At 38.7% G+C, this 12,525-nt stretch overlaps 1 protein-coding gene across 3 annotated transcripts in view; it reads left to right on the top strand.

The window, feature by feature from the left end:
* The window catches only part of LOC149218459 (uncharacterized), a 164,821-nt gene that overhangs the window by 42,556 nt on the left and 109,740 nt on the right, over positions 1-12,525 (top strand). The window lies entirely within an intron of this gene.

Here is a 12,525-nt window from a genome sequence, read left to right as displayed (position 1 = left end):
AATCTGGGGAGATCAGATACATTATTGCAATAGTTGCGGCAACAGTGCAGAAGCATCAACAGAGTAGTAACAACTGCAATATGAGTAGATCATATTTCTCCATGTTGACAGCCATACCTCCAGGAGAGAGGTGGGGTAATTTGGTTTTGTAGCCCCAAAGAGCTACAGGATGGGCAGGATTCTTGAGGAGGTCCACCTCTTGAATCAATACCTTGCTACGGGAACCCATAACATACAGTAGCAGGATGGACCAGTGGCAGTTGCTGCAGTCAGGTGCTAGAGTGACAAATGCAGTAGCTAGTAGCTCTCAGATTCTAAGCAATGTAGAATAGAGTTGGCAGCAGTGTAGAGTCAGCAGCAGCGCAGAGGCTTCAGTGACAACGCAGAGTCTAGCAACAGTCAAGACTTGGGTGACAAATGCATCATACTGACCACAATTGGTTTAATATTTTGGATGCTTTTCCATTGCAGTTGCAACAACAATAGTTGGAGAGGGTTGCGGTGCAGATGTAGTGTTGGCAGTAATTCAGCAGGGCCAACAACAACATGGATGCAACGATCAGAGTTGCGCAATAGTTGATGGGCAACAAAACCAAACATCAGCAACGCAACAAGAGATGGTGTAAAGACAGAGTGATGCTTCTGTGGGTTGCAGTATTAGAGCACATTCCTCGCTATGAGGGAGTGTGGTTTTCTGTAGCATCAGATGTGCTCTAGCCTCAAAATTTTGCAGAGAGGCTAAGACACATGCATTCTCCAAGACCTAGAAATCATTTGGGAAAATTCCACCTAGAGATGGTTTAATTAAAATAATTAATCATTTTTAATGTATTCCCAAGTCTAAACTAGGAAATTTGATTAATTGAAGGGTATTAATTAAATCTGGTGTGAATCTTCTAGATAGAGACGAGGATCAACTCCTAATTAATCTTAGCCCTTGATTATGTTTTAATCTTGGTCGTTGGTGCTCCAATGAGAGATTATAAGGAGCTTGATGGGCACTTGGAGAACACACCGAGATGGTGAGATCTAGAGATCGAATTTCTCAAGACTAGTAGCGCTGAGTTGCTGGAGAGAGATATCGAGTGATCTTCTTGCAGTGAGGGGTAGGGATAGTAGACTAGAGGGGATTTTTCTAGTTCCGGAGAGTGCAAGGCAGAGAAGGCAACGAGAGGTTTAGAGAGGCAGCGTAGTGCTTCAGAGGGAGTCCGTAATTTTGTTGCGATAGTCAAGATCTAGTGCTAGAAGCTGGGGTGGGAGACCGGAGGGCCAAAGAGTCTAGTTGCAGTCAGCAATCGATCAGCTGGGAGGGTGACACAGCTCCTAGAAGCTGTGACGCAGTGACAACATGAGCCCACACAGAGGCAGTGTGGGGCTAGCCATCCAGAGCCTGGATTAGATTCAGATCGCCTGTGACAGTGTGAGAATATTTCTCACTACCTCTTTACCAGTTTATTCTCTGTATCAGATTGCTAGTTTGGGCATCTAGAGATTTGTACTCATAAACTATTGCATAATAATTAAAACCCTCAGCTGTTGCACCGGTTTTCCCATGTTGGGTTTCTTCGGGGACGTTTGTCCAAAAACAACGGTGTATTTGTTTGTGTTTATTTCTCTCCGGTGCAATATTTTGTTTCCACAGTATTTTATGTTGTGAAGGCTACAGTAGATTTTCTTTCGATGTTTACTGTGTAACACTGTAAATAACTTGATTCATAAATTAACAAGTAGGATAAATTTAATCAGTTGTTGCAGTAGGGAATCGGGTCACCGATTTTTCATAGTACCGACAGTCCACTTTGAAATAAAAGGGGGCCGAAAAGCTGCAACCACAATTTTATGGGTCCTACAGGGTAATCAGGAGGGTTGGAGAGGTGGCTTATGAGTTGGAGCTACCACCAGGGAACAAGATCCACAATATTTTCCATGTTTCATGCCTCAAAAGGGTGTTGGGACAACAGGTTACAACCACTGTGGAGTTGCCTCCGCTAGATGATGAGGGGCATTTGGTTTTGGAACCGGAAGCCATCTTGGAGACTAGGGAAAGGAAGTTCAGAAGCATGACAATCAGAGAATATTTGGTGCATTGGAAGAGCTTTCCAGATGAGGATGCTACTTGGGAGGGTGAGCACATACTTGAGCATCCAACACTAAAGTTGCTTGGGGACAAGCAACATTTGGGAGGGGAGGACTGTAATGTCCCTTCTTAAATTATTTTGGAACATAATTAATTTCTACATTTTGGAGGAGACCATTCAATTTTTATTAGAAGACTTAGGAGTTACAAGTAAGTTATTTTGGGTTTTTGTTAGTAGCATGTGGGGGCCACCCACATAAGAAAATATGCACTCCGTAAGCCTATGGTTCGAAATGCATGAGAGGGAAAATTGCAGGCTTGCTGAGGGACCCACGAAGGAGGGAAAAAGGAAGGCAAAGGCTCCACGAAATCTATAAAAGGGAGGCAACACTCTTCATTTGGACATATTTGGCATATTGAATTTCTTCTTAGTTGCTCGAGCTGCTTAGCCGGGTCACTTGCTGTTTAGCACGAGTTTTCTAAATAGAGAACTCACCCTTTCTTTGAGAGACTTCGAGTGCCACCCTAGAGAGGTTCATTCACAATATTTCGGAGGTGATTTGCAGTAGTTATATTCAGAGTCTCCAAGTGGTGTGTATTTCTGGAGGACGTAGTGGGGGAAACCGAGTTGAGATATTTTGCACTCTTCCAAGGAGCTATTGACGAGAGAAATTCTCGGAGAGAAGCTCTGGTGATTTGCTGCCATTTGTGTGAGTTTTTTGTCTGGAGGAGATAGCCTTCTTCAATGGGGATTTCACAGTTCCTGGGGCTAGCGTAGAAAGGAGAGATTGGGCACACGTGGGTAGTGGAGACTGAGCCATTGGAGCTATCCCTTGCCGGGAGAAGTAAGGGAAGTGTTGGTGGAGGTGATTGCTACTTTTCCAGAGTGTTTGAGGAGGATTCTGCTGGTGTATTGACAGTTAGTGTGCTTCAGCAGTTTTGGAGGACGTAGGGCCTTTTCGGGGTCGATTTTAGAAGGTCAAAACCAGGCCAAACCATTTATGGGTTTTTGTGGGTTTTCCCTGAGGAGCTTAGAAATAATTTTGCAGAATTTTCTGAACATTGGGGGTGGGATTTTCAGCCATATCTTTGCAGTAGACAGTGCAAAATTGCTAGGGACAGCGCAATACAACAGTTGGATAACTGATTGTAGCTTCGGATTGTCATTGCTTCACCTTGACTTTGCTTCGCTTGCCTTTGAGGCAAGTCCAAGTGCATTCCTTCCATATTTTGTACGCACCAGTTTAAAATGAAATGGCTCAGTTGCTTCCGTATTTCTGATTGTTATGGGTGTGTTCTAATTGTTTTGAAATTTCTGTGGTGAAAACTTGTTATTTGCTTGCATATCATTGTTTTTCCTATTTTACAACATTACAATGTGGCTATGTAGCCCCTCAATGGATCATCCCTCCAACTTTTATGTAATCTGGATGTATTTGCAATTATCTTATTTGCAACTATTATGACAGGAGTCGAGAAAAAGCAAGATAGAAAAAACAAACCCACAAATTGTACACAAGATGCTTGTAAATAAGAGTTCTATTATGGCATAGAATGATCTCATAGTTCAATGACAAGTAAATGGGTGGATGATCTAGTTTTTATAATCTTTTTTGTAATGGCTAGTTTGACTCTCTTTCCAAAATAATAATTTTTTACTTGTCATCTACAACCTGGAAACTAAGTAAATTCAAGAGAAATAATTTTATTAGATAATTTCCACATGAGGAGTTTGACTCGGCTTGATTTGACTATGAAATTCACTTGAGGAGTCGATGTTGCCTTGCATTTGACCTCAAAAAGGCATAAAATAATGAAGCCAAAAGATTTTCATTGTTCAATGTCTAACTTGACTCGACCTAATAGCTAGTTTGAGGAAGTCGTGTTGTTTGTCTTAGCTTGTCTTGGTTCAAGAGAAACCCGCTTTGCTAAGGGCATGAGTTACTCCACTTTGCAATGCTTACTTTTTGTTCACAAATTGTCCACCGTTCCACCTTTTGACATTAAATGGCTAGTTTGACCTCACATGTTACAAAAGGAGAACATCACCTTCCATAGATGCTAGATCTCCAATGCCCTTGAGAATTTGAGGATTTGCCACATGGGTTTTGCCCAGCTAATTTTTTACCTAACTTTTGACTTTATGTTTGCCCCTTCATTCCAAGTCTTCACCTAGTTTTGCCACTTAGTTCACTTATTTTACCGTGCCACCTTTGATTGTCATTTTCTGACTGATGCCTTCACCTTTTGCAAAAATTCTGGGTGGCATGTCGTTGTCTACATTTTGTTTTGAGCATTTTGAGCCCAAGTTGAATTTTTGACTTCTAGGACAAAATGTATTGGGAAATGTGCACTGCCTCAGGAAACATGATCCATTGAAACTGTGAGGCTGTCGTGTTGAGAACTAGTTGATAAATACTGCAACATGGCCAAGGATGCATATAGAGTCCTTATGACACATGAACATGTGGTAACATATAGGTGTGCACGACATGGGCTAGACTAGGCCCTACAACTGAAATTACCCCTACATAACCAGATGCTGCCATAAACCATGAGTCCCAATGTGATCCACTCCAAATCCTCTAATCCTATCCAGGATGAAAGAAGCTAAGGGTGGGAACCAAAGAAATTGGTGATTGACCATAATAGGCCTAGGACATTTCAGTACAAAGACTTACATGGCTTATAAGGCTTTAACTTACATTCATGGCCTTACAATGGTGTTATGCGTAGTGAGAAAATCTTTGTATGTACATGATGAGATCCGTTCGATGGGCCTAGGGATGCGCTTGATGCTCGTGCTGTGAGTTATGTTCCCGATGATGTGTGCATTTCCTTTTCTTCGCGCTGGAGTACTTCTACATGTGGGTGCTGCTCGCTAGGGAGCGATCCCCCATAAAGTTGACTAGATCAAAGGATGGGATGGATCGACTTTAGTAGTTCCCTTGGGGCCTCACCGAAAGAAGGAAGGCTCCCTAGTTGAAATGAGGGGTAACAATATTATGCTAGAGCATGTAGACCTCTCTATGTTCTTGATTGGAATTTTTGGAGGAAGGTAGATTGACTGCGAGTTGCATAGGCCACTGGTAAAAGCAAATAGGATTGGATGAAATTTGACCCTGTGACCTCTATAGACTTAGTAGAAGAGCATCTACAAATTGAGCTAACCCTTTGGGCTAGGTTTAATGTTGTATATTTATCTATATGGATAAATTGAGTGAAACAAATTTCAAGTGGAGAGGGACTTGTTACCAATCCGATTAATAGAGTTGTTAGTGTCTTGGCATCCTGATAGGATTGACACACAGAGGGTAGGGATCCACTGTTTCCTCAGCCCAAGCCCTTGATATTTAGACCCAACTACCTCCTAAAAGGTCGAGGGAGGAGTCCCAATTGATATTCCAACCAACACCAAATATGGCTAGTGCCTTAAATGGGGTCAAGGAGAGGTGGAGTTAATTCTTGGGGCTGTCATGTTGTTCTGTGTATGATTATGTAGCAGAAGTCTAAACGTTGGTTTTTTGAGGAGAATCTGATCTAATCTGATAATTACTTTCCAATGATTTATTAAGCCAATTTTACTTTTATGTCACATTCATCATTAAGCAATTATACATAGAAAATCTCAACAGTAATGCAATAATAACATAGGATGATAAAGAGACAAACAAACACAAATTTTCATGTGGGAAACCCAAATTTGGGAGAAAACCCAACAATCTTTTCTAGGAGAAATAGTTCAGTTAAGTAAAAGTACAATATGATATTTCAGTCAAAATTTGGTTAAACTGACCACAATAACGCAACAAGTCAAATCTGGTCACAGAGACCAATTTCGGCCTTCCTGCTGTTGCCTTAGAAATTTGGTCAACCCTGGTCAACAGGGCCTAATATCGGCCTCCTACAGCTCCTCTGAAATTTGGTTGTCCTGTGGTCAACTGCCCAGAAAATCTCAGTCAAACAGTCAAACTCTGTGGCCACACATGCGAGCTAGTCTGCTCGTCAACACTGGTCAAATAGAAGATAAACTCGGCTGTGACAGAAGATTGTAGTGGACCGACCTATACTTATAGTGCGTTGACTTGCCTTTTGGAGGCAAATTAAATTTTTAAATTTGTTCTTTTGATTTATTTTTCAAGGGCTGACTTGAATACTGACTGTAGCTACCGAAAATCAACATAAAACAATAATAAAGATAACACCAAATGATTTTAAATATAGTGTGTTAACTCAAATTTGATGTATAGGAAAATCCTAACAAAATATGGTCGTTTATCTCAGTTTAGATTGTTGGTTGAGACTGCAAAATTTGCAGTAAATGACAAGAACAATAAACTATTTTGGCTAATTTATCCACCCAACAAGTGCCAAAACACTCCTAGATTACAGATCTAGAGTTTAATCTAGAGGTGGGGAGGTTGGTGGATGTTAAATGAATCCTTTAAGCTTACTTGCCAACTTGTAACAACAGAAAGAGGGAATTTCCAGCAAGTTGGAAATTGATTTTTTCTGAAGAGTGGGATTAAATGCCTCTAGGCAAATTGCCCAAGAAGTTTCTAGATCTAAGATATTCTTTAATTATTGCTGGAAATTAAATATTTTGACTCTAAAATAGTAAAATCAGCAAGTAAGAAGAGTATAGAGTCACTAAACAAGATTTCTGAAGGTGATTTAATATCTATTTGTTGGGAGCTTGAATTTGAAATCTTGGAGTTTGGTGCAGATTTTTTATGGTACAGACAATAAAGTGTTCATATCTGCATTCAATTTACTATATACAAAGTGTAATCTATGCCCAATAATATCCAAAAGTATGTATCTAACCTTGGCTTCAAATCTATTGTTATTTATCAATTTTCTCCAATGTAAAACTTACTATTAAGAGAAAACAATGTAAAAAGCAACAAGTATAATTCCTAATCTAATGCGGAAAATAAAACTCTTTGGAGTTTTTTTAGAGGTAAATGGTTATTGAAGATTATACATTGTACCAAGCAATGCTTACCTCAGTTACTGGGATGTGAAACTGGTGCCTTCTTAAGTTGATCTTGCAATTGGTCAGGGAAGTGGGCTTGGTCCCTTAGAGAATTCGCCCACACTTGTGACTTAACAAGCTTTGTACCTTTTGGATCCAGCTAGGAGAAACCACTATATGTGGCATTTTTCGACCTTTGACTTGAGTGAGAGGTGAAATATGATCTTCATTCTGGTTGAAGCTTTCTCACAGAATAGTCCCACATGTGTTGAATCGATCTACTTACAAACAAGAAATCAAAGTGGGGTTGCCCCCTAGTTTGTTTTCTCCATGTGACTGTGTAGCCCCTCATTGGCTCAAACTATTAGTTTTTGTGTGATCCTATTTATTAAAAAACTTATTAGATTGTAGCCTGGATATGACAATAAATTGAGAAAAAACGAAGAAGCAAAATCCACCCCACACAATGAACAAAATAAAAATAAATTGGACAATGGTTTACAGAATGAACTCTTTATTGATGGCACTTATTTCATAAGTCAACAACAACTATTACAAGAGGGTAAGCTAGCATTTTATAAAATATTTCTAATGGCTAGATAATGGCTGTGCCGCTGTTTGGACTCTAATAAATTTTTTTCTTACTAGTCATCCACATGTTGGAGACATTATTTTTCATAAAATATTTACATTACAAAGAATACTTTGCCCACTAAGGGGACAATTTGGTTCACAATGCACAAGTAGGTCGAAGGTTCCATTTGCTAATGGCCCGGAACGGTCATCTTAGTTGCCCAACATTCCACTCTTTGGTCCTTTATGAAACTCAACTTTCTCCAAGAGCAATTCAACTTGGTTAGGAGAGCCTGACTTGGTTTTTGAGATGGTTATTTGACTTCTTAATGTCTATTTTATAGGTCCATCTCTCGACTTATTGGTCGAAGGCATCCCCAATGACTATTTAGACTTCCCAACGGGCAGTTGACTTCATTACAACTAGTTTTCTTTGAATCTTCCCTTTAGTAAACTCGACTTAGCCTATGGACCTCACGATCTCCAACGCCTTAAGGAATTTAAGTAATCTGGCACATGAGTATGTTGAAATTGGCCCTGATCTGAACTGGCTATGCCTTCAAATGTTCATTTATTTCCTAGAGTTGCCACATCATCACTGCCCCTTCCATGTCATCTACCCATTGTGCTAGTTCTCTAATGCCTTGAGGGATATGAAAATTTAACAGTTGGTTTTTGTACCTCTCGCTCTGTAGACAACTTCTGACATAATGAATGTACCATACTGCTCAACATTGACCCTATTTTGCAACATGGAAACCTGTTTGACTTGTTTAACGAACTTTGACCCTACTGTCACTGGTCACTACCTTTACTGTTTGGAAAAAATCTGTGTCATGGAATCCTCTCATCAAGTTGAACAAATTGAGACCAACTTGAATTTTTTACCACTGAGACCACTTTGCATTGGGAACCATGCCTCATGAATTGTGAAAGTTGTTAATATGAGACTTTCATGTGTGAAAGTTGTCTAAGAGATATTGCTCCAAAGCCAAGGCCACTTACAGACTCTGTAGACTCTAACTGTGTGGTATGGCATAGGTGCACCTTGACACGGGCTAGCCCAACCCATACATCAAGGATCACCCCTACAAAAGCGAGCTCCCATAAAACCATGAGTCCTTAAGTAAGCCCACCTAATGCCCTCCAATCCTATACATGATGAACTTGAGATGAACTACAAGGAACCGACCATGGTTCGACCAAAACAACAAGATACAAACAATAAGAACAAGACACCAGGGCTAGGATGCCTAATACACTGGTTGTGACAATGCTTTTGACTTGTGACCTTGGGCTTACCATGGTGATGATATTTATTACAAAATTTAGTATGTAACCCGGTTGACATGAGGGGTAACAATACCCTTATTTCATGGTAGGGGGTTATATTTTCGCAAACATAAGGGTGATTCTATATTTTATTAGAATCATGGCCATGCATGAATTCAGTTGTTGCAAAGAGGCCTTTATCTTGTAGCCTTGGTAAACAATTAGCTATCTGTTTTATAGAAGGTTGCGTGCCTCCTTATATGGTTTTGTAATAGAGATGATTTTGTTAACAGATTTATGTGTTTGGGGAAGTTCAGTTGATGAGCAATAATGTAAGGGGAGACTTTTCAAAGCCTACTTAGTGGGTGAGTCTTTTATTGTTCTATAATCTAAAATGGGGGAAAGCTTATTTTCTATGCTGACATATGATGAATTCTTTTGAAAAGATTTGATTTTTGGAAAAGGGTAGAGATGAATTCAACCCAAGGATAGTTTTTTAAACCTTAGCTAGAGGTTTGAACTACCTTTTTTAAATCTTATAAATAGAAGGTAATTCTTGTAATAAGGACATTTTCATGAAGTTAGAGCAATGTAGGATTTCGGTTAGATTCTCTTTCTCTTTTTGGTTGTTTGAATGTTTCTTTCTTGCTGTCATGTTGTTCATAGCTTGAGTTTGTGCATTTTTTGGTCAGAAGACATGATTTATAGATAGGTCAATTTATTAGCTTATTTTAGATTTCCAAAATTGAATACTCAATATCACTATCTTACTCATATTTTAGTGGTGGCAATGAAAAAGTTGATATGTGAAGCAAGGTTTTCTATACATTCTCAAGTTGTTTAAAAGTTCAAGTTTGTGCATCTTTGCTAGGAGTGCAAGATTAGTAAGTTGTGAAATCTATCAACTAGATGCTTACATGCATTTACTACCTTAGTTTTCATTTATTATGTTGAAAAACTTTTGGTTGATTTTGGTAAGCTTAAATTTCATTTCAATTTCAGAAAAAGAATTTGCACCTTACAATTAGTTGTGGGTTTGAAAGAAGCTAATTTTCCTCTTTCCTCACAATCTTTTAAAGAAACAACCTAAAGCAAATTTATTTTACTTTGTTAGTTGTCTCTATATTAGTAGATTAATTGCAACAATTGTACTTTTCATTATCTTTCAAGTTCTTAGATAAGTTTTGGTAGAGTTACGAAATGAGTTTTTTGGTTTTCAAGGCTTTACGACAGTTTGGATCTGCATGACCATTGTTCCTCTGGGCCCTTGATCTCATTTCGACCATTTGAATTGACTCTTGTAGCCCCCAATAGGGCTATCAAGGATTCATTTCATCGGTTCACTTAGATAACAATATAAATTCACTAATAAAAGGAATGATAGAATAGGTTTGTGTATTATTTATAAAAAAATCACTAAGTTTAACTTTCAATCTTGAACTATTTGCATACATATCGTCTTTCAATCATTGATTCTTTTGAAACTCCATTCAAACACAAGTTGCAATTGTTGGTTTCCTTCATTAAAAAGGAATGATAGAATAGATTTGTATTAGTTAATAAAAGGAACCACTAAGTTTATCCATCAATCTTGAATTATTTGTATACATATCCTCTTTCAGTCATTTATCCTTTGAGAACTTGGTTCAAAAACAAGTTGCAATTGTTGGTTCCCTTAATTAAAATTTAAAAAAATGGCTTCTATGTCAAGTTTCATGAACTAATCTCAACGTGATTCCTACCTTTAGGATGAATGTTTGCTTACCCAAAGTTGCAAAAACATGTGCATAGTTTTAAGTTAGTTTCTTGCTTTGGTCCTTTGGTTTGAGCAAGTTCTTCTTGCTCTACTTGGAGGTTTTCTTGTAGGTTGGGTATCACTATGTTTTATGTCGTGTATGTTAAACTCACATGAAATAATAGACAAAATTGATAAATTGTGGAATGCTTATTATTCACAAGAATGTACATATAAGTACATAGGCTAGACTCTTTGTTTCATATTTCAAGAGGTCTGTTGGACTTTCGTGGTTGTTGGAATTCTTACAAACTAACCCTTACGGATTAGGTGTCCAACATTCCCCCCATTAATCCAAAGGGGTGTATATGAGTCCAAGAAGAGAGCTGTAACACAAAAATGCATGGCAACCAATCGCTGAACGTGCTCTCTTAAAAGGTGGTTTTTAAGGAAGACCACAAACCCATTGAGGTGGGAGACTTGAGGTCTCAACTAGTGGTGGTTTAAGGTTGACCACCAACTCTGGAACTAAAGCTTGATGTAATTCCTATAACAACTCCGAATCTTGCTAGAAGACGAAGTCTTCTGCTAGTGGAAGTGCTCATTGATGTTCATTTAAAGTTGAGTAGAAACTGAAGTCTTCTACAGGTGGTGGTTTAAGGCCGACCACCAACCAAAGGGCATGCTCATGAAGCATGAATTTGTCTCTGGATACAACTATGAATTTGGCTATGGCTGACTTTGGTTCTAGTCCCTGACAATTGGCTCTGGTTTAGGCTTGTGGCTTAGGCTCGTCTAATTTGGCTTTGAATCTGGTAATTGACCCTTAATCCTCCCCTATCTGATACAAGGTGAGAAGATGAAGAAATTTCAATTGCAAGACATGTCAAAACTCGAGAATGAATTCTAAAGTATGACCGAAATATCTTCTTGGCTGTTGAAGCCCATTGCCAAGAAGTGATTCCTCCAAGGTGAATCTTTGTTCTTGCATGAGACTTGTTTCTGGAACATATGTTTGAATGATGATTATTTTACCACAATGCTCACACGGGTGAAGATTAAAACACTGATCTTGCACATGGCCAACCCGATCACAATGTTGGCATTTGCAAATCTGTTGTGGTTGCGGAAGAGGAGCGGGATGTTGAATAGGTGAAGATGAACCATTTTGAAGAAACCTAACACTTTGAAACTTGATGGGTTTAGAATAGGTTGGAATATGAAAGGACACATCCTTGTCATATCAATCACTGGTTTCGTTCTTGTTTTTAACAACTTCTTCCTAAGGTCTAATGATGGGCTTGGGAAGAGCAGCCTGAACTTCTGCATCTTCATACAAATCCGCTCCTGAAATTGGCACTTGATGTGAATCAACCTCACCCTTAATGATTTTGTTAGGCGGTTGCTACTGATAAGACTTTGCCTCAAACATAGAATTTTTTTAACAATAACTTGTTCATAATGATGAATCGTTTGTTGTAGCTCATCTCGTTGGAATTGAGATTCGAGTTGCAAAAACTCAATCTTTTGGTATGCATCTTATAGACATATCTGAATATCAGCAAGATTGGTTTTGCTAATTTTCACTGTGTCATCAACAATAGATAGTATCAGAGTATTCAACAACTCTAATACTCCAATAAGTCTAGCCATTTTTCAAACAGCTCAAGCTCAACAAATGGAGATGTATTGGCTTCTTAAGGTTGCATTTATTGAGCACAATTCATTACGATGTGATAGCGCTAATGATGAGAAATCCAATGCTAGCCATAGAACTAGCTCAAACTAATTCAAGCACAACCTTCCTCTCGTTCTTTCAAAGTTACCTTTTCATTTAGACCAACTTTCAATAAATTTCATTTTCAATAACAATGAATCAACCTCAACCTT

The sequence above is a fragment of the Pinus tabuliformis genome, chromosome Q, assembly GCF_031772625.1.
Source record: "Pinus tabuliformis cultivar Carrire ecotype Pingquan chromosome Q, CPIR1, whole genome shotgun sequence".
Classification (NCBI taxonomy): Eukaryota; Viridiplantae; Streptophyta; class Pinopsida; order Pinales; family Pinaceae; genus Pinus; species Pinus tabuliformis.
This window is presented reverse-complemented; position numbering and strand designations above follow the sequence as displayed.